The sequence below is a fragment of the Schistocerca nitens genome, chromosome 1 (assembly GCF_023898315.1).
Source record: "Schistocerca nitens isolate TAMUIC-IGC-003100 chromosome 1, iqSchNite1.1, whole genome shotgun sequence".
Lineage (NCBI taxonomy): Eukaryota > Metazoa > Arthropoda > Insecta > Orthoptera > Acrididae > Schistocerca > Schistocerca nitens.
The window spans coordinates 359,161,790-359,189,710 of record NC_064614.1 but is presented as its reverse complement, the minus strand read 5'-3'; positions in this window follow the sequence as shown (position 1 = coordinate 359,189,710).

Genomic DNA, 27,921 nt, shown 5'->3' with positions numbered 1-27,921 from the left:
CTCCCTCCAGCGGCCTGGACCCTTCCGACGATTGTTACAGGGTGTTTGCTTTCTGTCCGATATAGCATAAAACGAGATTAATCTGAAAAGGCCACCTACCGCCACTCAGTGGACGTCTAGTCGCGCTATTGGCGTGCGAATTCCAGCCTTTGTCGCAGATGACACGCAGTGATCATGGATGCATGAACCAGACGCCGCTGCGGAGGCCCGTACGCAGCTACGTTTGCTGTACGGTCTTTGAAGAGGCCCCTTGGTTCAGTTGGACGGTCAGTTGCTCAACAGTTGCACATCTACTGTCCCTTACACATCTCCGCAGCCGTCGTACACCCCTGCACCCATGGCCCGTGGTGCATCGCCGTTGCCTCGCCGCTGGTTTCGGATAGTGCCGTTTTGCCATGCACTGTATACTTTAACCATGACGGCACGCGAACAAGTTACAGACTTAGCCGTTTCAGAAATGCTTCCATCCTTGGCCTGAAAGCCAATGATCATACCATTTTCGACTCAGGTAAATCGTTCCATGTCCGCATTACGACAACGACAGCGCTATTTTCGCGTCCCCCCGACACGCTTAATATACCCCTGACTGCCAGCGCTGCCACCTGCCATCTGTGAATGGTTATTGGACACTGACGTCGAACACAGGTTTGGGTCACATTAATACGACAGGACCGTGTATAAACACATTGTCGTAACAGCATATCTTCAACGATTTCAATATTCTTTGAGCCCTTGGCATTTTGGTCGTTTAAATCTTTGAAGGATTGTGTCGAACATAAAATTCTACACTACTGGCCATTAAAATTGCTACACCACGAAGATGACGTGCTACAGACGCGAAATTTAGCCGACAGGAAGATGATGATGTGATATGCAAATGATTAGCTTTTCAGAGCATTCACACAAGGTTGGCGCCGGTGGCGACACGTACAACGTACTGACACGAGGAAAGTTTCCAACCGATTTCTCAAAAAAATTGTTCAAATGGCTCTGAGCACTATGGGACTCAACATCTTAGGTCAAAAGTCCCCTAGAACTTACAACTGCTTAAACCTAACTAACCTAAGGACATCACACACACCCATACCCGAGGCAGGATTCGAACCTGCGACCGTAGCAGTCCCGCGGTTCCGGACTGCAGCGCCAGAACCGCACGGCCACCGCGGCCGGCCGATTTCTCATACACAAATAGAAGTTGACCGGCGTTGCCTGGTGAAACGTTGTTGTGATGCCTCGTGTAAGGAGAAGAAATGTGTAGCATCACGTTTCCGACTTTGATAAAGGTCGGATTGCAGCCTATCGCGATTGCGGTTTATCGTATCGCGACACTTCTGCTCGCGTTGGTCGAGATCCAATGACTGTTAGCAGAATATGGAATCGGTGGGTTCAGGGGGGTAATACGGAACGTCATGCTGGATCCCAACGGCCTCGTATCACTAGCAGTCGAGATGACAGGCATCTTCTCCGCATGGCTGTAACGGATCGTGCAGCAACGTCTCGATCCCTGAGTCAACAGCAGCATGGACTATCAGCTCGGAGACCATGGCTGCGGTTACCCTTGATGCTGCATCACAGACAGGAGCGCCTGCGATGGTGTACTCAGCGACGTATCTGGGTGCACGAATGGCAAAAAGTAATTTTTTCGGATGAATCCAGGTTCTGTTTACAGCATCATGATGGTCGCATCCGTGTTTGGCGACATCGCAGTGAACGCAAATTGGAAGCGTGTATTCGTCATCGGTATACTGGCGTATCACCCGGCGTGATGGTATGGGGTGCCATTGGTTACACGTCTCGGTCACCTCTTGTTCGCATTGACAGCACTTTGAACAGTGGATGTTACATTTCAGATGTGTTACGACCCGTGGCTCTACCCTTCATTCCATCCATGCGAAACCCTACATTTCAGCAGGATAATGCACGACCGCATGTTGCAGGTCCAGTACGGGCGTTTCTGGATACAGAAAATGTTCGACTGCTGCCCTGGCCAGCACATTCTCCAGATCTCTCACCAATTGGAAACGTCTAGTCAATGGTGGCCGAGCAACTGGCTCGTCACAATACGCCAGTCACTACCCTTGATGAGCTGTGGTATCGTGTTGAAGCTGCATGGGCAGGTGTACACGCCATCCAAGCTCTGTTTGACTCAATGCCCAGGCGTATCAAGCCTGTTATTACGGCAAGAAGTGGTTGTTCTGTGTACTGATTTCCAGGATCCATGCACCCAAATTGCGTGAAAATGTAATGACGTGTTAGTTCTAGTATAATGTATTTGTCCAATGAATACCCGTTTATCATCTGCATTTTTTCTTGGTGTAGCAATTTTAATGGCTAGTAGTGTAATATGTAAAAAAGTAATTTTATTTGCATAAAAGTTTTAATTCAATCTTAAATGATTACAAAAGTGAATTTGTCCGTCAGGTTATCCAGTTCGTCAGAGAAAACATGTCGGCCCCTTCCTTGCTGAAACCTCCTGGTCGCCGCAAACTCATGGACTCAGGCTGTTCTGTGTCTTTAGTCGTCACATCTCTTTATCAAATCATAGCAAAAATTCTTTACCCGTTTCCGTCCCTCCCTTACTGAACCAAAGTTTTACTTTCACTTACTCTGCATGCTTGTAAGCTAGATTTAGTTTATTGTTTTTCTAAAATGGGTATTATGCTCACCTCTTTGTTTTCTCGTAAAGCTTTAAGTCTATCACTTACTTACTTTTTGGGAAGGAATATTTCTCATTCTCTTTCCTAATTATCATTTCAACACGTCAAACATTTGTCACGAATTCCTTCATGTTAGTTTCATCCCATCCATGTCCCGACTTCTCTGTCTTTGCTAAGTAGAGAAAAATAGTAAAAAAATTGTTGCTGTGCTATGTGTTTTGTCGGGTACAACCCGAAGTTGTTTTGTCCTAGGCCGCGCTGTCTAGCCGTGCGGTCTGAGGCGCCTTGTCACAGTCCGCGCGGCTGCCCCCGTCGGACGTTCGACTCCTCCCTCGGGCATGGGTGTGTGTGTTGTCCTTAGAGTAAGTTAGTTTAAGTTACATTAAGTAGTGCGTAAGCTTAGGGACCGATGACCTCAACAGTTTGGTAGCATAAGACATTACCACAAATTTCCAAAAACTTTGTCCTATAAAACCCGACCGTACCGCTATGGTAGTTTAAGAGTCCCGTTGTTACTGTTTGTGATAAACACAGCCTACACTACAGAGAATAATATGAGTTGTATCTAAACATACAATAAAAACCAGTCGGCCACAGAGGCCGGCTAAGGCGCCTTGTCACAGCCCGCGCGGCATAATAGTTGCTACTTGAAAAAAGAGTGACACTCCAAATTTAATAAATTAACTACGCCAGGAGCGTGTGACAGCGGCTGGTCGATGAAATGTAATAATACTGTACCATCAGCCGTTATTCTGGTATTGTTTTATTAGGCAACCACTTTCGACGTTTCAGTTACGTCAACTTCAGGCTTGTTGCATGAATGACGCCAAGTAACACCCGTGCGTCTATAAGACAAGGCGCCAATATTCGTTTCTAGTGCCTTAGATATCAGAACTTCATGAGCATATGTGCTCTTCTCACACGTGACAACAAGTCATCTTCACGCCTGTCTCGTGAATCACACCAAGTATGACTCGTGCATGTATAAGACAAGATACCAATATCATCTCCAATTTACTTTTACGTGTGTGAAAAGCACACACGATCATGATGTTCGCATACCTTACGAACCAGATACGGATATTGTTGCCTATGTACGAATGGTACTTGATGTGATTCATCCGACAGGCCTGAGAATGACATGATTGGAATGTATAAACGGGTTGCTTAATAAAACAAGATCAAAATAATGGCTGTTGGTACAGTATTATTACACTCCAAAATGTAAGTTCGTGCACTGTAGAACTCACTATGAATATCATCACTTAACACTTCCGGGCTGAGATGCCGTGGTCCATACATAAAACTCTCCCCTGACGTTTCGCCTTCGACTGCGGAAGGCATCCTCTAATTACTAGTGCGCTATGTAAGCACCGATCTCCCACAAGAATTGGGCGAAAAAACTACACAGTACAGACTATGGCCCTTGTTCTCATCGTACTTAGTGAATATGCGCTAGCAAATTAAAATTTATGGGGATTCGAATCCGGATCTCCCACTGACGGGTACAAATGTCTCAGGCTTAGGTATCTGAGTACTCCACTTTCAGGGTGGGAATAAATTCACCGGATAATCACTCACTGTAGTCCAATTGTCAGCGTGTCTGGCTCCTATGTGTAGGACCTAGGTTCGATTCCCGGTACTAAGGACGATTTTTGCTTGGAGGAAGGACTGTAACGGGCCGCACTCATCGTTACGATGACAACTGAGGAGCTACCTGACAGAAGCAGCAGCTCCGAGGTCAAGCTACAGCGGCCGGGAGAGCGGTGTGCTGGTTCTGCGCCCCATCCAGCGAAGCCACTGGCCGATGATGACACGGCCTTCAGTCGGTACACATTGGCCCCTCTGGTCCAGGATGCGGAGCTTTGCTACGCTTCGCTTAAAACAGTGGACAGTTGTGTTGAAGTGGTACCGGACGGTAATTTCACCCTAGACCGCTGATGGAAGCCATGGTAGAGAAGTGGTGTGTGTGTCCATGGACTGTACAGAGTAAGTGCAGCTGGAGAGAAAGACTCTATCGTGTCTGGACTCTGCTAGATTTCTTGGTGTATCAACGCGGAAAGTCGAAAGGGGCGTCAAGGAATGGCTGGCTCTAAGCACTAGGGGACTTAACATCTGAGGTCATCAGTCCCCTACGCTTAGAACTACTTAAACCTAACTAACCTAAGGACATCACACACATCCATGCCCGAGGCAGGATTCGAACCTTCGACCGTAGCAGTCACGCGGTTCCAGACTGAAGCGCCTAGAACCGCAAGGCCACATCGGCCGGCCGGAAGGAATGTTGTTTCACTGGCAGTCATACAACAGGGGGAAGAAGAGTCGGCGTAAAAACATCATGACTGACACGGACCCAAGAGGAGTGTCACTACTTGTCAATGACACTCCGACGAGTAGTGATTTTGCATCTTTTCAGTTGATACAAGACCCAAAGAAACCATTAGCCCTTAGCGAGTGAAGGCTTAATTCAGACCCCAGCTGGTTTTTTGATGATTTTTTTTAAGGTGGGTAGGTGGGGGGGGGGGGGCGTTCGTACCTGACTGGGGCCACTTATTCATGTTAAAGTGAACATGAATCAGGATGTTTATTCCAACATTCTTGGTGACCAAATGTTACCCTTTCTTCTACATCTTCATGATGATTTAGCTGTAAACAGTGTCATCTTCGAGGATGACAGTAGCCGTGTTCACAGAGCTGCACGCATACTTATACAGGATGTAACAAAATTTCCTTTACAGACTCTCAGGACTTTAGTGGGGGCCAAGACGGTTACGTATAGCGTAGGAACTCATGTCCAGAAACGTACTGTTTTCCCTCTGCACGCTAAATATCACAGCACACGTTGCTTATCGTCTGGACCTACCTACGAGTAGGGTTCCATGTGACGACCACTGACATCAACAAAGGTACAGTTTCTCTGTACCATGTTCTGGTACACACAGTAGGACCAAGCCCTGGTTCTTCCGCATCTACCGTAGTCGTAACCCGACCCAGGCGGTCTTCCTCAGATGCCACAGTGATGTTGTAAATCAAGGGTATCATGTGACCTCACAGGTAGTAGTCTAGCGGGTTCAAGACGGAAGAACGTGCAGGCCAAGCAATAGGACCACCTCGATCTATCCATTGTTGCCCATATCGTTGGTCTAGATGATCTCGGCCCGCACGGGAAAAATGAGGTGGTACGCTGTCGTACTGGAATCACATATTTTGACGCACATAAAGTGGGACATCTTCCAAGAGGCCATAGGATACGCCATCAAGGAATCACAGCTACGTGGCACTTATGGGATGAGTTGGGAGTAGGTATGGCCCAATCCCAGGATTGCTGTCCAAATGCATAGACAGTATCGTTCTTGAAAGTCATGAGTGAGTGGGGCGGGGGGGGGGGGGGAAGTGGGGAGGCAGCATACGGGGTTTCATTATCCCACACTTGACTGTTTTGGGAAATGAGAGCACCTTCGCTGGTGAACTTGGCTTCATCCATGAAAAAGAATCCTCCGTGGGAAGTCGAGGGCGTCCACTCAACAGTGTAGAAACCACCTGCAGAAGTGGGCTCGCCACCCAAAATCCTTTGGCTGCATTGTCTGTACTTTCTGCGGATGGTACTGGTGTAGATGCTGATCATGCAAGACACGCCAGACAGTTTGATGACTACATTCAGTTTACCCGTTATGTTTCTGGCACTCACCGACGCGCCCTCTTCCACTGCATGGCGCACAGGCCCTCGATGTGCGGCATTGCCGTGTAACACCACAGTCGGTCCAGCTGGAGGTGAGTGGCCTGCTGTTACACCGTAGCAAAGAGGGATGGCGAAGATGTTAGGCGGTACGGAATACGCTCCACATATAACTGACGTACAGCCGTGTAGTTCATCATGGTCAACGGCAACACACTAAAAATGAAATGTACGTACAGCTTGCAGTCTGTACTGCAGTGAATAATTACAGTTGTACGGTAGTACTGTAGGAACAAAGGCCACAAGCACAACAGCAGGTACAGACCTCTCTGGACAGGTCACAAACGCAACTGAATGGCATGTAAACAAACTTGTAGTGGGCGTAGGACATCAGGTGGTCGGTGAATGACGTACATATTACCCTAGTCAGAGGCGCCGAAAATGATAGAGAAATGAACATGCGTTATGGTATTTTGCGTGTAGCACTAAAACTGTACGTTTTCGGACACGAGTTCTAACGCTAAACTTAACGGTCTTGGTCCCCACTACAAATCATCAACGTCTGTAAATGGGATTTAGTTACACTATGTGTGGCTTGATGAGTACTCAGGTACCCTACCTCACAGCGACTCGCCCCCTGAATCACCCGAGAAATGTCTGGCACTGCATGCACATCAGTGCCTTGGGGTGACTAACATTTTTGTTTCGGTGCTTACCGTCACTGGGAGAACAGATTTCATGGAGGACTGTGGTTCACCCCATCATAGAGATATAAACCAGTTACATTAAACTTACTGTTCACGTTACGTAGGAGATCCCAATTCGAATTCTATTGTGGAATATATGTTAATTTGCTCACAGCATCAACAATCTAGGACAGCAGACACGAGTGTAACGCTTGTGCAGCTCTTCAACATAGTCCAGTTGCATAAAACGACTAAACTAGTCCATGTTGTGGCCTCTGTCTCCTGGGATACGGCAGACGTATGCCCTGCACTGCTGCAGCAGTAACTAAGCAGCAACGCTCTGTGCGACGTATGTTCGCTGCAACGGTTTGTCTTGTTTTAATTCGAGACGACACAAGCCGGCGCTTGTTACAGATGTCCTTGTAGACTCGAGGAAAAGTGGGATCGATAGTTCAGACTTCGGAAATATATGCCTCACACAGAAAGCTTACTCGTTCATATGTGAGACACAAGTACAGCAGCAGAATATAGTAAAATACTTCGCCAAAACAATCACCACTTTCAGATTTTTGAGCTCTTATACCATATATTAAATAAAACTCATCTTTCTCTCGGTGAATGCCAGAACATGATAGAAACAAAAAAGAAATACTGTTTTCTCGTGCGTTGTTGCAGAACTTCAAATGATTCTTTTTTGTCCTTCTTACATTTGCTTCAAATTATATCAGTAAAAACAAAAATACCCCGCAGAACGAATATCATTATTTCTATGTCATTCCATGTGGCTTCATTGCTTCGCTTACAAACTATCTATCAAAAAAATGGAACTTGAGTTTATTGGCAACTCTGTCGAAATAACAAATCAGAAATGCACGGCGTTCACATATACGCCGTCCGTCCAAAAATTTCCGAGCCGCACTTGATTCCTGACGTACTGTATAAGCGACCTCAGCGCAGTTACTACTGTGGCAGCTTGAACTAACAACTGTAAACAGATATGCATTTGACAATTCAGCTGTGAGCAGGCAGTGTTAATTAGTGGACGTGCGACCGTACTGTGTCAGCGTAGGTGTGCCATAAAATCGCTATGGCACAACATCTCTAAATCAATTACACAGGTCAATTTCAAAAATTTTTTGGACAAGAGGAAGTCATGTGCAAAGTTTTTCCTGAACAGCTTGACTCTCGAACAAAAACAACGGCGCGTGGACGTCTGTCGCTACTTAAGTGAAATGCAAAACGCGGACAGTTCTTTTCTGGTAAAAATCATCATAGCTGATCAGATTTTGTAGTATCAGTACGAACGTACCACAAAACAACGAAGGCAGAATGGTTCTCTGGTGGTTCGCCAAGAGCGAAGAAGGTACGAAGGTGACGCATGGGTTGAACAACATCCCAAAGAAAGATTTCCGTGTGGATGCATGAACATCAAGGGAGGAGAGACTATGTAGAGCATCTGAAGCATTAAAACCAACTTCTTAACTTTTTTCTAATTTAACTGATTAAACTGTTAGTTCTTGGTGAGACACTATAAGATATTGTATTAAATAAAAGAAACACTTCTTTTAGCCTTGTTTCACAAATATTCTTATTAGTCTCGAAACTTTTTGGACTGACGTATTACGTAATATGTCTTGGTTCTACTGCTAGACAGTGTCCTGTTAATGAAATTAATTATGAACTGATTATATATGCTTATCATGTGTTTCTTAGACACCTTCCGTAAGGTAAAAAAATAATTCCACAAAGTTACTGATTGCATGTTAAGTATTTACATAGAGAAAATAGTAAAGCGATGTGAGGTGATATTTCAGTCAGTAAAACATTTTGTTCCGTGCTAAGAAGCGATTACTTTGCAGTATTCACTTGCTTTGGTGATCATAAATTGGACTCTAATAGGAAAGTTATCAGGTAAAATCGCCCCATTTTCGAAAACAATTAACAAGAAAAAAAGAAAATCTGGAATTGTTTGATACTATTTGAATGATAGTGACAGGTATTAATTTATTGGACTCGATTTTAAACAATACTATTTTTGTGTACAATCGAATTACGTGTATTATTTAAATGTCTGTGAAACGCAAGTCGTTTTAATTGCTGGTTTATATGGAAGAGATAAATAGCTATTACAAACATCGACAATAAAAATAAAACAAACAACAGCCCTAATAAAATTGCTGTTGACATCGTACAAGTAATGTCAGAAAATACATTGATGGATAAGAGACACGAAGTAGAATAGAGGACAAAAGAAATAAGGTATATGCACAGCTGTTAACGAGGGAAAGGGTGAAACTGTGGTACAATATGTAATCTATAACCCAAAGAGCGTAAACTACATCCATTTGAAGGTGATTATTGTAATTAAGCCTTGATCTCTCTCTACAGTTTTTACCCACCGCCGCCGCCACCGCACGCTTCCATCCAAATCACCAATTCCTGACGTCTTTGGATGTGTCCTATCAGTCGGCCCCTCCATGTAGTTAATTTGTACTGTAAATATCGTTTATCTCCAGTTCTATTCAGTAGCGCCTCTTTGGCTACGTGAACTACCCATCTAATCTTCAGTATTCTTCTGTAGTACCTTATTTCAAAAGCTTCAGTTCTATTCTTGTCCGTGCTGCTTATCTTTCACGTTTCACTACTGTACAACAGTACTCTATAGACAAATAATATCAAAAGATATTTTTCAACACTTTAATTTGCATTCAGTGTCAATAAATTTCGTTCCCAGAAATGCGTTTCTTGCTATTGCGGCTTTGCATTTGATATCCTCTCTAATTCAATCATCATCCTCTACTTTGCTGTCCAAATAGCGAAACTCAGCTGCTACTGCTGGTGTCTCAATTGCTAATTATTTTCCTCAGCATCGCCTGATTAAATTCAACAACATCGATTACAGTTATTTGTATTCATCATATAATGTCTTTTTATAGTAGTATCCATTCCGTCCAATTGCCGTTGCAAATTCTATGTTTTATCTCTGCTACCTTGAGAGTTTCAATGACTGCCGAAAAGTAGGTGAAATTTTTAAGAACAATATTATTACATTATCTCGAAAAATGACGGGTGCGCTTGTTTCCCTGGCCCGCACTTCAGCCAGACACATAGCGCATCGGATATATCCCCGATGTGCGTGGTAGGCAACTTCTTCATCATGATTCTCCAGATAACAATGGGAGAGAGATTCGCCAGAATCATATCCAGGTCGTGTTAGAGAAGAAATATCCCTGCAATGAGCGTAATCTACTCCACAAGTAGTCATTATCAAGTTGGGAGCGTCATGTGACCATGGTATAGCGCTCATTGTCCGCACTTCACGCAGAAGATCAAAACTTAAGTATTATAGGCATTCGTTCCAGTTTTACGCGTATGTTTTTTTATTTTATTTTTTTACTGTATTCCTGAATCTGTTGGTAATATGTATGCAACAAGAAATTCTTGAAAGGAAGACCAATTACTAAGTAGAAGTACTACAAAAAACAAAAGGCTTTTCAGAGACCGCTACCATCTATAAATTTTTGTTGCTTTACTTAAATTATACGAGTGTTTAATAAAGCAACACGCTTTGAGATACAAACCTCATCTTCAGGTTACACCAACAATACAAAAAACTTTAACGAAAGTACACATGGATACTGAAGTTGTTCCTTACGGTCTTAGCATTAATGTGGCCATCTTTGCTCATGTGAAATGGCTGCCTTCTTGTGATACGTTCGATTTCATCCATTGCCATGGCTCCTTGAATCTTGTTAACCACTGTTTATAAACTTGCGAAGAAGACTTAAGACACGTCATTCCAATCGACTCAGCTCTGCAGGAGGCACAATATGGCGTTCAAAACAAAGCTTGTTTAGATGTGACTATCAACGTGTCGATCTGGGTGTTACTGGACACTGGTGCTGTCTTCTGCACACCTTGCTGACGCACCTCTGATGTTGGTCGGCGGCATATATTACCCTACGAGAGACTGTGGCAACAGAAGTAAGTGATGTTCGTGGTCTACAGCAGATTGATCTAAATAGAGGAGGTAAATGATCCGCATATCTTTGAGCCAATATGACTTTGAAAACAACCTTTAATTATTTTAACACAGCAAAAGACTTTTCTGGGCTGATTTTCCGCTTCTCATTTTTTCGTATTGTTTTGAATTCTAGAGGCACCTTATCCTCGGGAGCATTGTCCCGGTCGTCCAAGCTTGTTATCGCTACATAGTTCTCATAACTGTGCGGTGATAATTTTCCGCATATCCTCTTGGAGTAAACAACACATAGCGACGTGACGCAGTTCTCAACAATAGGGGGGTCCCTGCGACGACCCACGCCGTTGCTTAGCATCAGCTTCAGACGAGGCTTCTGGCAAGCAACATGAATGTGCCCTTCCCCAGTGAGCAGGATCTTAAAGACCGTGGTGCAGTAAGAGCACGGAACAACGTTAGCAGCGAGAATAAGGCATCGACACACATCTTCGTTGCGACCATCCGTGGTATCCAAAAGACACGCCAACTCGATTGCACCTTTCTGGGGACGCGAAATAGAAATTCTCACAGGCATGTATATTAATGAATATGGAGATCTTCAAGACTATAGTTATATTCAGGACAGTTCGACTTTGGAAACCAGTCGTACGGACTGTTTATCAAGGTTAGTCGAAGGCACTTTCTTTTAACTCTTGTAGTTACAGGAAAATCGGAATAATGTAAATGATACTTTCTCACATGAGATTTGCATGAAAAGTGACTTATTTAGTCGCTCGTATGGATACTGTTCAAAAGTCTGGTTTACCACCGTGCTGTCAGACACCAATCGCGAGAAATAATATATTTTTGTAAGAATTTCTAATTTTTATGGACGAATTTCAATTATTATCTGTACTTTTGTCAGAAAACTTTATTACCTTTTAAATCATAGGCAACTTATAAACAGAATGACATACAATTTTCTTTTCTTTTTCAGTATAATTAAATAAGGTGGGTCAGTTTAGATGTTTCTACCAGTGCAGTTTCTGCTCTCTTTATCAGTCCAGAGCACCTACTTTTCCTTGAATGGTCGTCTCCCAAGTAGTGAACTGGTTGAGACAACTTGGATTTGAGGTGCCATCTTTGCGCAATAGACCTGCCACTATAGCCGTTATTGAGTAATGCTAAGTCTCGTTTCGGTGATAAATAGTTTTAGCAGTGAGTATCATTTGCACGTGACATCTTATGCCTTGTGTGCTCCCTGAGCAGGCAGAACAAGTACTGATCGTTTACGATGGGAAGACTCTCGGGGCAGTGACTGGCGGGAATAAGTGTTCAGATTCAGATAGAAGTCGAAAGACTGTGTATCACTTGCGACTAGTATTCATACGTTTCGGGTCGCTACCCATCTTAACTTTCAATGTTGTGTGCAAAGAGCATCTTCATTGATAAACCGTTTCAAATTACTTACAAACAACATTCCTGTGATCTTCAACTCAGCGTGTAACGCCTGCTTTAGTTTACGAGTACATACACGCCATGAATATTGCTAGCTGAACTGATTAGGTGACTAGCATTTTCTTACGTCAGCAAGATTTCGAAAACCAGCTCTGACCGAGAAACACGTCAGATGACTGATCGATTTCACTAACTTATCTTACATTTAGTTTTTTTTTTCGTTCCATTCTTTCAGGTGCCAGTGGCCCCTCACTCTTCGGGGGTCCCAGGATGTTGCCCCGGTAACCACTAGTATCATTCCTGGCCCGTCATTTCTCAGTCTGCTTTATTGTGCGCACAAGAGCCTTTTCTGCATCGTAACACAAGTCTCTAACTCAACGACCTTAATTATACGTTTGTAACTGTGAATTATTGCTCATCTTAGGCAACTCAATAGTAAGCCAGTGCATCATACACATGAAATTAATTAGCAGTTGCAAGTCCAAGGGAACACTGCATTGTACTTCTGAACAATAAAGGCACTGCTATATTGCAATGCATTTAATGTTTTGACGAAAGTATGAGAGCCGTCTGATAATGAATTTATGAAATCGAAACCGGTAACGGTACTTTTTGAATAAAGTAACCTGGTTGCCGTACACCATCAACAATTACTTAAGTAACATTAAGGCTGATTTCCCGAACGCAGGGACAAATTACTGAAAGAAACATTCACCTGATTTACACGCTCGTGTAGCCAAAGTTTACAGGACTGTGTTCAGAACCATTTGGATTAGTGAAATACCGATAGCTGTGATGGCAAACTTCGATTTTACATTGCGTCAATTATGACTTCATGAAAAAATAGAACCACTTCCATGAATATCAAGAGCTCAGATGGAGACCCAGTTCTAAGCAAAGACGGGAAAGCAGGAAGGTGGAAGAAGGATACAGAGGGTCTATACAAGGGCGATGTTCTTGAGGACAATATTATGGAAATAGAAGAGGATGTAGATGAAGATGAAATGGGAGATATGATACTGCGTGAACAGTTTGACAGAGCACTGAAAAATCTAAGTCGAAACAAGGCCCCGGGAGTAAACAACATTCCATTAGAACTACTGATAGCCTTGGGAGAGCCAGCCATGACAAAACTCTACCATCTGGTGAGCAAAATGTATGAGACAGGCGAAATACCCTCAGACTTCAAGAAGAATATAATAATTCCAATCCCAAAGAAAGCAGGTGTTGACAGATGTGAAAATTTCCGAACTATTAGTTTAATAAGCCACGGCTGCAAAATACTAACACGAATTCTTTACAGACGAATGGGAAAACTGGTAGAAGCCGACCTCGGGGAAGATCAGTTTGGATACCATAGAAATGTTGGAACACTTGAGGCAATACTGACACTACGACTTATCTTAGAAAATAGATTTAAGAAAGGCAAACCTACGTGTCTAGCATTTTTCGACTTAGAGAAAGCTTTCGACAATGTTGACTGGAATACTCTCTTTCAAATTCTGAAGGTGACAGGGGTAAAATACAGGGAGTGGAAGGCTATTTACAATTCGTACAGAAACCAGGTGGCAGTTAAAAGAGTCGAGGGGCACGAAAGGGAAGCAGTGATTGGGAAGGGAGTGAGACAAGGTTGTAGCCTATCCCCGATGTTATTCAATCCGTATATTGAGCAAGAAGTAAAGGAAACAAAGGAAAAATTCGGAGTAGGAATTAAAATCCATGGAGAAGAAATAAAAATTTTGAGGTTCGCCGATGACATTGTAATTCTGTCAGAGATAGCATAGGACTTGGAAGAGCAGCTGAACTGAATATTCAGTGTCTTGAAAGGAGAATATAAGATGAACATCAACAAAATCAAAACGAGGATAACAGAATGTAGTCGAATTAAATCGGGTGATAATGAGGGAATTACATTAGGAAACGAGACACTTAAAGGGGGGTAGGACATCAAACGGGCCGACTTGGAGCAGGAGAGGCACCACAGGACATTTAAATTTCCACTGTCTATACTTTTACAAATAAATTCATAAAACTTTAACAGCATGACCAGGAAGGATTCAGGATTCATACTCATAGCAGTGGAATCTCAAAAACGTAACGAAACACTTTTTTTTACATGTGAAATTTCATCATTTTTTCACTTACTACTGGCTGCATTTGTTGCTATAGGTACACTTTTCTTCCTAAGTAAGAGAGATTCTTCGATGACTTTTGCACAGCATACAAACCATAGTTACAGGTGTATGAAACTCCAAAAGTTATTTAATTTATGAAAAAATGAATGAACTGTTACATTTTAAAATTCATGTTTAGAAAAAACTCAAGTTTTATAGTTAATTATCTCAATTTTTTCCACAGTTTCTTAATAGATTTGGAAAATTCTAGAGTTTCAAACACCTGTAACTACTGTTTGTATGCTATGAAAAATTCATCGAACGATCTCTCTTACTTAGGAAGAAAAGTGTACCTATAGCAACAAATGCAGTCAGTAATAAGTGAAAAAATGATGAAATTTCACGTGTAAAAAAAGGTATTTTGCTACGTTTTTGAACTTCCACTGCGATGAGTGTGAGTCCTCAATCCTTCCTGGTCATGGTGACAAAGTTTTATGAATTTATTTGTAGAAGTATAGACAGTAGAAATTCAAATGTCCTGCAGTGACTCTCGTGCTCCAAATCGTCCCGTTTGACGTCCTACCCCCCTTAAAGTAGTAAATGATTTCTGTTATTTGGGGAGCAAAATAACTGATGATGGTCGCAGTAGAGAGGATATACAGTATAGGCTGGCGACGGCAAGGAAAGCGTTTCTGAAGAAGAGAAATTTGTTAACATCGAGTATAGATTTAAGTGCCAGGAAGTCGTTTCTGAAAGTATCTGTATGGAGTGTAGCCATGTATTGAAGTGAAACGTGGACGATAAATAGTTTAGACAAGAAGAGAATAGAAGCTTTCGAAATGTGGTGCTACAGAAGAATGCTGAAGATTAGATGGGTAGATCACATAACTAATAAGGAGGTATTGAATAGAATTGGGGAGAAGAGAAATTTGTGGCACAACTTGACTAGAAGAAGGGATCGGTTGGTAGGACATATTCTGAGGCATCAAGGGATCAGCAATTTAGTATTAGAGGGCAGCGTGGAGGGTAAAAATCGTAGAATGAGACCAAAGATGAATACACTAAGCAGATTCAGAAGGATGTAGGTTGCAGTAGGTACTGGGAAATGAAGAAACTTGCACAGGATAGAGTAGCATGGAGAGCTACATCAAACCAGTCTCTGGACTGAAGACAACAACAGCAACAACATGAAAATGTAGTGAACTTGTTCTATTATAGTTCTTAATTTAATTTTGTGGCAGAGCTATTCCTCATGTTTTTGGGCGTACTCCTCCCAAAGGCTATATTTTTCTGGACAGCAGTTTATTTGAATTTACGTTACAGTAAAGCACTGTTCACCGATGTCAAAAAAAGTATCATTCTTCTTCTTTTTCAAGTGCCTTTGCTCCACATCGACGCAGTGTCGGCACTGTTTGTACGGGTTTGGCACGATTTTTTTAAGGGGTTGCTGGATGCCCTTCCTGTTGCTACTCTATAAAACCCCTCACATCCCCCTCCGCCCACCCCCAGGATTGAATAAGTGTATCCCAAGTATCAGCACGCAGTGGTTTTCATGTGAAAGTAAACTAAAGTTTGATAAATGTATGAGACTCGTGCATATGCAGCGGGGTGTTGGTACCACCCCGGTATTCGCCTAGTGGGATGTGGGAAACCACCGAAAAACCACATTCAGACTGGCCGACCCACTGATCGACGCCGTTAATCCGCTAGGTAGATTCGATTCGCTGCCGGCGCATCTCCCCGTCCCGAAAACAGCGCTATTACGCGCACAGCTACCCGAGTGGTTTAGAGAATTTATTATTGTTACAATAAATCATTTGATACATTTTATCTTAAGTAACAGATTATTATACTGTGACAGGTTGCGCTGCAAACAACGTGGCGTAGTGGATAGCATCATCAGCTGGCGTTCAGCTGCTCACCATTTCAAATCCCACCACTAACAATTCGTTTTTATTGTATAATTATTATTTTTGGAAGGTTTTCGAAACTTTTTGTGTTGTAATGTTTGTACATTTTGCAATATTCAATTGTGTATAAATGGTAGCACACTCCATACAGGACTTCAGTTCTCTTCTACCACCAGTACGTTGGTGTTTGTAGTAAACGTGCTTTGGAGAAAGGAAGGAAGGAAGGGAGATTGGGGTTTTACTCACCGTCGACAACGAGGTCATTAGGGACGGAGCACAAGCTCAGATTGTGTCAACAATGGGGAGGGAAAGCACTTGTGCCCTTTCAAAGAAATCATCCCACCATCCCGGCATTTGCCTGGGGCGATTTAGGGAAATCATGAAAAACTTAAATCTGGATGGTTAGAAGCGGTTTTGGACCGTCGCTATCCCGATTGCGAGTCCAGTATGTAAATCACTGCGCCTCGTCTCTCGGTAACGTGCTCTGAATGCTTACGATAAGTTTCATTAACCGTCCTACTTTCGGGTTTAGACTTGAGTGTGGTTACGACGTGACACAGTTTGGTGGAAACACGGTGTACTTCAAAATATCGATATTAGTGTGACTCCAATTAGGCAAAATGGAAGCCGTTGCCTTTACGGACAAAGAGCGAGGTTCCGCAGTGTGCCAGACACTGGACTCACATTCAGGAGGACGATAGTTCAGATCCGCGTCCGACCATCCAGATTTAGGTTTTCTGAGATCTCCTAAAACGCTCCGGACATATTCCGGAATTGTTCCTTTGAGAGGACACGGACGATTTCCTTCCACATCCTTGGAAACATTCATAATCTTTTGTGATAAGCATTTAAAGTTTTTACACAAAATAGTGCACACCATGATTATAATACCAGAACCAAAAACAATCTGTATAAGGACTATAAAAGCTTAACATTAGTAGAAAAACCAGTCAAATACATGGATACTCATATATTCAATAATTTACCAGAGCATATCAAAGCTCTTGTAAGTGATAAAGATCGGTTTCAGAGTGAATTAAAGAAAGACATTAGAATTTTGCAATATCTATGTATCTGAGTAAAAAGAAAGAAAAAAGACTTTGACTCTTTCCACATCCCAGAGACTCCTCTCCAAGGGATCCATGGAAAACGATAAATCGATAAATGTAATGTAAACAATAAAGACTAAATTATCAAGTATACAGTGCTTGTGTTACCAGCATCCTCTCTACAGCTGTGAGACACGGAAGCTCTTGCTAACCACGAATCACGACTGAACAGTTTTCATCTCTGCTGACTCCGGAGGAACTTTCATATGTCTTGGAGAGATAGAACACTCAACACCGAAATCTTACAGCTCGCAAGCGCAACCTACTTTAATGCACTCGTGAGCCACCAAAGTCTAAGGTGGCTCGGGCATATCAGGGGCATAAATCGTGAGTGAATACCGAAAAAACTGCTATACTAATCCAAGTCAATGGGAAACTACTGTTGGAGACCGTGTCAAGTGGCGACTAAGTGTGCGAAATGGGTCAAGCTTGCAGAGGGTGAACGCACACAAGAACAAACCAGGAAGAGGACAAGATGGAATGGCAGAACGGCTTCTGTTCGATGTCCCTCATGTTTCACGTGCCCAAAGCGCAAAAAGGACTGCCGGTCTCGAGTGAGACTTTTCAGCCACAGCAGACTTGCAGATTCTGAACCAAGTATGCTATACCATCATCCTTCGAGGATGTACGGATTCCACTTTACACATCTGTGGGACGTTAAAAGTCGGGCCATGGCAAATTTCATTTGAGAGTTGGGGGAGGGGGGGGGGGCGAGGGAAACACGCAGACAGTAAAAACTACAATACTGGCCATTAAAACTGCTACACCAAGAAGAAATGCAGATGATAAACGGGTATTCATTGGACAAATATATTACACTAGAACTGACATGTCATTACATTTTCACGCAATTTGGGTCAATAGATCCTGAGAAATCAGTACCCAGAACAACCACCTCTGGCCGTCATAACGGCCTTGATACGCCTGGGCATTGAGTCAAACAGAGCTTGGATGGCGTGTACAGGTATAGCTGCCGATGCAGCTTCAAGAGTAGTGACTGGCGTATTGTAACGAGCTAGTTGCTCAGTTGCTCGGCCACCATTGACAAGACGTTTTCAACTGGTGAGAGATCTGGAGAATGTGCTGGCCATGGCTGCAGTCGAACATTTTCTGTATCCAGAAAGACCCGTACTTGACCTGCAACATGTGGTCCTGCATTATCCTGCTGAAATGTAGAGTTTCGCAGGGATCGAATGAAGGGTAGAGCCACGGGTCGTAACACATCTGAAATGTAACGTTCACTGCTCAAAGTGCCGTCAATGTGAACAAGAGGTGACCGAGACGTGTAACCAATGGCACCCCATACCATCACGCCGGGTGATACGCCAGTATGGCGATGACGAATACACGCTTCCAATGTGCGTTCGCCGTGATGTCGCCAAACGCGGATGCGACCATCATGATGCTGTAAACAGAACCTGGATTCATCCGAAAATATGGCGTTTTGCCATTCGTGCACCCAGGTTCAAATGGCTCTGAGCACTATGGGACTCAACTGCTGAGGTCATTAGTCCCCTAGAACTTAGAACTACTTAAACCTAACTAACCTAAGGACATCACAAACATCCATGCCCGAGGCAGGATTCGAACCTGCGACGGTAGTGGTCTTGCGGTTGCAGACTGCAGCGCCTTTAACCGCACGGCCACTTCGGCCGGCCCGTGCACCCAGGTTCGTCGTTGAGTACACCATCGCAGGCGCTCATGTCTGTGATGCAGCGTCAAGGGTAACCGCAGCCATGGTCTCCGAGCTGATAGTCCATGCTGCTGCAAACGTCGTCGAACTGTTTTTGCAGATGGTTGTTGTCTTGCAAACGTCCCCATCTTTTGACTCAGGGATCGAGGCGTGGCTGCAAGATCCGTTACAGCCATGCGGAGAAGATGCTTGTCATCTCGACTGCTAGTGATACGAGGCCGTTGGGATCCAGCACGGCGTTCCGTATTACCCTCCTGAACCCACCGATTCCATATTCTGGTAACAGTCATTGGATCTCGACCAACGCGAGCAGCAGTGTCGCGATACGATAAACCGCAATCGCGATAGGCTACAATCCTACCTTTATCAAAGTCGGAAACGTGATGGTACGCGTTTTTCCTCCTTACACGAGGCATCAGAACAACGTTTCACCAGGCAACGCCTGTCAAGTGCTGTTTGTGTATGAGAAATCGGTTGGAAACTTTCCTCATGTCAGCACGTTGTAGGTGTCGCCACCGGCGCCAACCTTTTGTGAATGCTCTGAAAAGCTAATCATTTGCATATCACAGCATCTTCTTCCTGTCGGTGAAATTTCGCGTCTGTAGCACGTCATCTTCGTGGTGTAGCAATTTTAATGGCCAGTAGTGTATACTCCCCGCATTCCCTTAGGACCTAATCCTGGATCCGCGTTTGTGCAGATTACGTAAGACACTAAATTAACACATTTTTGAATGTGAAGAGACTGATGCTCGTACGAAAGACATAGAGACTGGTGTCTGATCAGTCGAAGCACTGCGGGGCCTGGAAGAATAGCACTATAAGCGCTTGTCTGCAGAATCATAGTGCTCGCTGGGAGGACTACTGCTGGAGCGGCTACAGCCTGCGGCATGACTGCAGCTGTCCCGGTAATCGAGTTGCAGCCACGTGGGGGCTGGGGCCGCAACGCGCGTGCGTGGCACGTGCGAGCACAGCGTCATGCAGCGAGGTCGCTGCTACTCACTACTCCAACTGCTGTCTCCACCGTTGGCCTCTGTAAGCGGTTCCTGGATTCTCAGCACTGTTGCTCGGTGCAGCAGATTCCTGTGGGAAACGCTAAATCCTGCATTTACAAAACATGCTGCACGTCATATTGGAAAGCGCACTCGCCTCAAACAGCGGGTCGGGAATTACCGACGGGTTGTTTGGGGGAAGAGACCAAACAGCGAGGTCATCGGTCTCATCGGATTAGGGAAGGACGGGGAAGGAAGTCGGCCGTGTCCTTTCAGAGGAACGATCCCCGCATTTGCCTGGAGCGATTTAGGGAAATCACGGAAAACCTAAATCAGGATGGCCGGACGCGGGATTGAACCTTCGTCCTCCCGAATGCGAGTCCAGTGTGCTAACCACTGCGCCAACTCGCTCGGTGGAATTATCGACGATTACTTGTTGCGGAAGGAACTAGGCAAATATACAACAGGAAATAGGCAGCGGCCATGTTACAAGGGTAAAATCTCCGTATTTATCTGAAGATTTTCTTGAAATCGTATGGCTAGGGCCGCCCGTCGGGCAGACTATTCGCCGGGTGCCGGTCTTTCAATTTGACGCCACTTCGGCGACCTGCAATCGATGAGGATGATAGGATGATGATGAGGACAGCACAACATCTAGTCCCTGGGCGGAGAAGATTCCCCGACCCACCCGGGAATCGAACCCGGCGCAAAGGATTGACAGTCCGTCACGCTGACCATTCAGCTACCGGGGGCGGACTATCTGAAGATGAAATAGAGCAACAGAAAAATATTTCAGCGGTGTCTGGCAGTGGGTTTGGGGGCAGCGTCATCTTCTAGCAGTAAAACAGAAGTCACGATCGTAAATACGCATTCAAAACGAAAATATTCCTATTAATTGTAACAGAATACTTCAGGCTACGTTTTTCATTTTTTATTCCCAAAAATGCACAGAGAATCCAAAAACTGGATAATCTGCACCCGGAAATTCTGGAGCTTGTTGTATTTTCAGATATGCAATAATATTCAAGTTGTTCGAGGATGAATGATCAATATTCAGGGATATGGCAGGAACGACCATTCGAAACAAAATAATCTAGTAAACGTGGTCTCTAAAACGCCTACCTTAAGGGCTACGAGCACTTCTTCATCTTCGATACTGTGAAGCAAATCCCTGCTACTAAAAGCTCTTTGCTTTTCATATTTTGAGAGTGGTAATATGGACCAAACAAGGAAAAAATGGCCGATAAACATGAGCTCTAAATTGCACACTTGAAGAGCTATGAGCACGTGTTCATCGTCACTACTAAACAAGTACTCATAATGTTTAAGATAAACATTTTAGAGCCAGCGTTTACTAGAAAATATTTTTCTTGTTTTGATCCATACCACCTCTTCTCAAAATATGGAAAGCAAAGAGCTTGCACTAGAAGAGAGTTATTTCACAGTATCACAGATGATGAAGTGCTCATAGCTTTTAAAGTACGCAGTTTAGAGGCCATGTTTACTGGACTATTCTGCTTCGAATAACCATTCCTGTCACATCCCTGAATACTGACCGTTTTTCCTGGGACATGCTGAATGCAGTATGTACACTGATGAGTCAAAACATTACGACCACCGCCCACTGCTAGCTTGAATGCCTGCTGGTGGTGTTGCGGGCACGTGACACAGTAAGGAAGGAATGTAAGCGTAAGATAGACGAACGCGCACTCATTATAGCAACGATAAGGGCAGCAAATGCGTAAATCCACTGATGTAAGCGGTTTTGACAAACGGCACAATGTTGTGGCGCTGCGGCTGGAATCCAAAATCTCTGAAACGGCGACCGAGCCTCACCCCAAAGCGTAGAGGTAGAGGGATCCACCACTGGGTACTACAGGATAGTCAGCGATTTATGGCAGATCTGACGACAAAGTACAATGCTGGTGCAGGCACGAGTGTTTCCGAGCACACCGTTCAAAGGTCACTGTTGAACCTGGAGCTCCACATCACACGACCCCTACATGTTCCTATGTTGACCCAGCAATATCGTCAGTTATGATTGAAGAGGCCACACCACCACTGAGTTTGCATCATGGATTAAAAGGAACGTGTAGTCTGTCGAATGTATCGCAGGTCGATGGTTGACCCCACGAAACGTGCACCGCACCACAGATGCAGGTCGGTACCTGCAGAATTATTCTATGGGGTACACTGAGGCGGGCTTTCATGGGTTCTGTGGTGGTAATCGAAGGCATCATGACAGCAGTAAACTGCGTGAACATTATTGCGGACCACCTCCATCGCTTCTTGCTTGAAGTCTTCCCCTACGGCGATGACATTTCCCAGCAGCAGAACTGTCCGTGTTGCAAAGTCAGGAGAGTACTACAGTACTTTGAGGAGCATTATAGTGAACTGACGTTGATGTCTTGGTCAGCAAATGTGCCTCATCTGTACGCCCTCGAATACATATCGGGCGCCAGCTGCGTCCCGTAAACCACCATCCCGTCATTTGCGGGAATTGCTTAAAATGGTTCAAATGGCTCTAACCACTATGGGACTTAACATCTGAGGTCATCAGTCCTCTAGACATAGAACTACTTAAACCTAACCAGCCTAATGACATTACACACATCCATGCGGGATTCGAACTTGCGACCGTAGCAGCAGAGCGGTTCCGGACTGAAGCGCCTAGAGCCGCTCGGTCACAGCGGCTGGTTGGGAATTGCTTGACCTGTGCATAGGCATCTGGTGCCATACTTCTGCAATCCTGTAAAGAACTTGTAGAAACCATGTCAAGCAGAATCTTTGTTTTATTGTGTTTGAAAAGCGGAACAACTTGCTATTAAACTGGTGGTCATAATAGTTTTGGCTCATCGGTGTATCTCCCAACAAGAGTCGTCATGCGATGTTTTTTCGGCAAATATTTTCAGTTTCGTTTTTGTAGTGTACAGATGGAGACAGCCCAAACAAAAACTTCTCAAGATTTGTTTCATGCGAAGCTCAGTCAACGGAAAGCGCCGTTTCCAGTTACAAACAAAATGATTTGTAAAGCGGAATCTTAGATGTCCATTCGGCAGAGCGGCTCCACATCAATCTAGTGCGATATTGGGTTTATCGGTATGTATTAACACTGACAGTAAAATACGAAGAATAAGCAGTACGCTAGCAACGAGTGACTAGCGGCGTTGCATAGCGATAGAAGACAGTGCGAGCTCGGGCGGCACGCGAGACAGGCTTAAGTCGGGCACCAAAGACGTGGCCAACAAAGGTTTTACTGTCCCTGTTAATATATAACACTAAACCGAATACCGCACTGCACCAACCGAAGGGAGCGCTCTATCGAAAGCGCACAGAAAATTCCGCTTTAGAAATCGATTTGTTTGTAATAGGAACCAAACGGACGCCTTCCATTGACACTGTGCGTTGAGAGAAAGACGTGAAGAGCCATATTTGTTCGTACTGACTCCTGCTACATGCTGATAGCATGAAACTGCAAATGTCTAAGACACACTAGACAAAACGGGCCTGACGACTCTTAAGAGAGAGATCCGGTATAAATATAAACCATCTGACAAAAAAATTGAAACACCCAGAAGAGGAGAAGGAAACGAAATGAAGCTTCACGGGCTGCGAGGGTATGTGTTGTTTTCTCAGTGACTGGAAAATCGATTCAAATTCGCAAAGAACTTGTCAGTATGATCCCACTTATCAGTATGACGTAGGACCTGCTCTGGCTGCGCGCACACTGTGATTCGGTTGAGAGGGGTGTTATAAAGCCGTTGTATCCTCTTCTTAGGCAAACTGGTGCTTGATATGCAGGATACTGGACGAGCACAGAGTTGATGTCCGAGCAGTCACACGCATGTTCTGTCGGGAGCACAGCCAAGAATCTTGCTGGCCACGGGCGTACCTCAACATCACACAAACAGTTCATAGAGACGAGGGCCATTTATGAACGAGCATTGTTCTGTTGAGAAATGTCATCACGGCACTGTCGCAAGAAAGGTAACATATGAAAGTACACGATATCTGTTAAGTAGGTCGTGCCATCAGAATTCCCTCGATCACAATCACCCGTGACCTGAAGTCATACCGATGGTCCCGCACGCTATGATGTAAGGAGTAACTGATGTGTTATTAGTTGAGGTGACCAATAACGACAGTCTGATTTTCCCACAAAAAGATAATTTACGGTACGTGCACGTAATAATGAAACACACATAACTCTGAAGAGCTGTAGGTCCTTCTGTGGTGTTGAGATGTACGAGGTGAACGAAAATTAACTCCCTATTAAAAATAGTTTATAACTTTTTAAATACTTAACCAATTTTCATGAAACAAAAACCCTTTTATTCCTTACAGTGGTAGGACTGTTACTCATAGCTAAAATTCAACATAAACACCACCATTATTTGCCAGGTTCCGTAAACGGCTGTGGATGTTTGCGACAGATTTCTGCAGATATTCCAAAGGTACGTTTCCAAGAACTTGGCGAACTGGCTCCTCCAGTTCATCAAGAGTTTTGGCTTTTGCGCGACAAACATGCTCTTTCGCTCACTTTCTAAGGCAGAAATTGCAGGGCGTTAGGTGAGGACCCCTTGCTGGTCACTAAAGTCGCCACGACGTCAGAACCAGCGTCCTGGAAAACGAGTGTCGAGCCACAGACTAGATTAGTTTAGATTAGATTCAGTTTTCGTTCCATACACCCAAAAATGAGATGATTCTCGTGGGTGTGGAACATGTCAGAAAGCATAACATAAAAAATAAAACACTTGAGTATAATACTTACTACCCTGATCATTTGTCAGGAGTCCGCCCCTGGTAGCTGAGAGGTCAGTGTGACGGAATGTCGTACCTAATGGCCCAGGTTCGATTCCCGGCTGGGTCGGAGATTTTCTCCGCTCAGGGCTGGGTGCTGTGTTGTCCTGATCATCATCATTTCATCCCCATCGACACGCAAGTCGCCGAAGTGGCGTCAACTCGAAAGACTTGCACCAGGCGAACGGTCTACCCGCCGGGACGCCCTAGCCACAAGGCATTTCCATTTCCATTTGTCAGGAGATTTTCGAAATAGGTGAATACATTGCAGAAAACTGTAACTGCTAACGTTTACAGAATTAATGCACTGTCAGAATGAAACATTGTTTTGCACTTTTAATAAATTTATGATACACAAAATACCTATTCTTCACTGTTGTGACCAAGTGCTTTCAAAACTGAAATCTAACAGACATTTTTACTTAAGCTCGTCTAACAGTCCCCGATAAGATATTCATCTATAGAGTAAGAGCTGCCTATCAAAAAGTCTTTCAGACTCTGTTTAATCAGAGTCTGAAACCCAGTTTTTAATGGTTGCTGGCTTCATTGAATATGTATGTTTCTGAATATTGGACCCCTTTTTGGACCAAGGTAAGTGACTTTAGGTCGTTAAGTAGATTGTTCTTATTCCTAGTAGTGATACTACGTACTGAGGTATTGGTTGGGAATAGAGATATATTATATGTAAATTGAAGGTGGAGAGGGGAAGAAAGGGAAGCGACCTCTGGTGTCAACTGCATTGGGACATTACGCGGAATCGGCGGTGACGAGTGAAAATGTGTATCGGACCGGAATTCGAACACGGGATCTCCTGCTTACTAGGCAGGTGCGGTAACTACTGCGCCATCCGAGACACAGTATTGTCGTAACTGCAAGGACTGTCTCGGCGGGCCTCACGACCGATCCACGCTTGCGTCGACCACAGCCCCTGACCAGTACCTCCATATTCGCTCTTCCGAGATTCCCACAGGAGGTCGGACGTATTTGTGCATTCGTACTGAAGAAGGTGGATTCATTGTCCAGCTGAGGCCATCAAAATATACGAACATGTGGTGTCTGTTCTTTCGGATATGCCCGAAAAAACAGACGCCACACGCTCATATAAAGAGATATATTACTTGCAACAAATTTCTTTAAGAAACAAATATACCGAGAGGTAGTGGTTAGAAAGCAAAGTTCCTTGAACAGGTTTCTACATGATGTTCTTGAATTTAGACCACAAATGATTATTATTGCAGGCTTTTGCACGCTAAAAGGTTTTGCTCAGTTTGACGAGTTACCCCATAATATGATCCCGTATGACATAACAGAATGAAAGTAAGCAAAGTATGCAAGTTTTTTTTATATCTGTATCCCCTACATCTGACATCATTCTCACTGCGAATACAGGCTTGTTTAGGAGCTTCAGCGATTCTGCAATAGGACACGAGAACAGGATATGCAAAGTGAGGCTGGGCCCTATCTTGCATAAAGATTAGGCCACTGTAATTGTCCCACACAGTACCGTGTAACCTAATTTTCAAGCATATCAAGGTAACCGTTCTGCACTCATTGTTTCCCGAATGAAATATGGACTGGCAATTTTTGTGGATGCCACGCCGCACCAACTGTGACCTTTGGGCGATGCCGGCCTTGTTCAGCAACTACCTTCGGATCCTCTGTCGCACAATAATAACAATTATGCCGGTTAACAAACCACGCGACATTTGACCACAGGATATTACGGACAATATCGGACGAGTTTTCATACCAAGTAAATATCGTCTCCCCATATTCTAGCCGATGATAACAGTCTTCGTGCGATAATTCCTGGCAGTAATGTGGTTTCCATGGACAAAAATTCAACACTTACGGCAGAACACTTCAGGTTGACTGTCAGGTTAAACCACTTTCGCGAGATGCCTGTCTTTGTGATTACTGAGAACTTCGAGTAGCCGGCTGGGGTGGCCGATCGGCTCTAGGCGCTACAGTCTGGAACCGCTACGATCGCAGGTTCGAATCCTGCCTCGGGCATGGATGTGTGTGATATCCTTAGTTTAGTTAGGTTTAAGTAGTTCTAAGTTATAGGGGACTGATGACCTCAGAAAAGTCTCATAGAGCTCAGAGCCATTTGAACCATTTTGAACTTCGAGTAAACATTTCCTGAACCACATGCACATTTTCCTCCGTCTAGATGTTGAGGGTCGACCGCTTCTCCTAACATCTGATACATAACCAGTGTCCATTAACTTCGAGTGGCAATTCTTTATGGCCTTTGCATCTAACGAGACATAAAGTCCTTTCGGACTTAGCCACCATCTCTCTACTTGTACCACGGATCAGCATATTTCGTATCCGGATGACAGCTGAGCCCGTTCGTGCTAGCTTAGATGTTGCGCCATGCTCAGCCATTGATACCTGCAGGGACTTGCGGCGGCGCGGTTCTTTCCGTCCCTTTGCGACGGACCTGCACCTACCTGTGAACATTGTCTCAGCAGATCATCAGTAGGAAAGCCGAGTGAAACCTACTGTACTTCGACGTGAACCAGGCTGCAATTAAAATCACTAATCTACGTTTCGGGAGAAACACGAAATGAAAGGTTGGAAATTTTGTCCTCAATTAATATATTCTGAAACTTAGGTGAACAAGTATCACTGCCAAGCCCGTGCTAGTCTTAACACAGTCACTCACAATCCCTTTCACTCACATTAGCAAGTTTATGGTGTTGCATTTCCCGAAAACGTAATAGCTACAAAAATACTAATTGTTTTTGATTGAGAACGCTCGCCAAATATTAAGTCTGTCGGTACCAAATGCAGTCACAGATTTTAGCCACCGACCTGCTCAGTACGCCACGCGGAATATATGGCTTTTGTCGTCACAAAATTCAC